The following is a 507-nucleotide window of genomic DNA, read 5'->3' on the forward strand; positions in this document are numbered from 1 at the left end:
GGAGATAGCCTTTGATTAGTTGCACAACACCATGCCACTGCACCACTAGTGCTTCTTCTTTAGCTCTGCCCTTATGTATTGATTTTGCCATCTTTTCTAGGTAATATCACTTAACAGCCCAAAGCCTCCAAATTAATAGCTTTAGGTCAGACTGCTTTTCTGAGCTAAACTTGGTATTAGATCTTGCTCATTTAACCCTCAAACATTTCAACATGTTCCAGATACTTTCTGCATGCTTTCTAGACCTATATTAACATGGCTAATGTGGTAAGGAATTACATTGCCAGCGCAAAAGTATGAGTTTTGAATCCACCAGCTGCTTCATCGGAGAAAGATGCACAATCTCCTACATGCAATTTATAGCCTTGGAAAACCTGTTCGAGATCAGGATTGGGTTGGTTCCGACTCAAGAGCATGCCCGGGGTCTTTGAAAATTCATGTGGCCTTGGAGGGGTGAGTTTTTTCTCTGTATTCGCTGGGGACTGGCACTGGAGTGTTTGGTTGGCC

The sequence above is a fragment of the Elephantulus edwardii genome, unplaced genomic scaffold (genome assembly GCF_000299155.1).
Source record: "Elephantulus edwardii isolate Elephantulus edwardi_28Jun2011 unplaced genomic scaffold, EleEdw1.0 scaffold00017, whole genome shotgun sequence".
Lineage (NCBI taxonomy): Eukaryota > Metazoa > Chordata > Mammalia > Macroscelidea > Macroscelididae > Elephantulus > Elephantulus edwardii.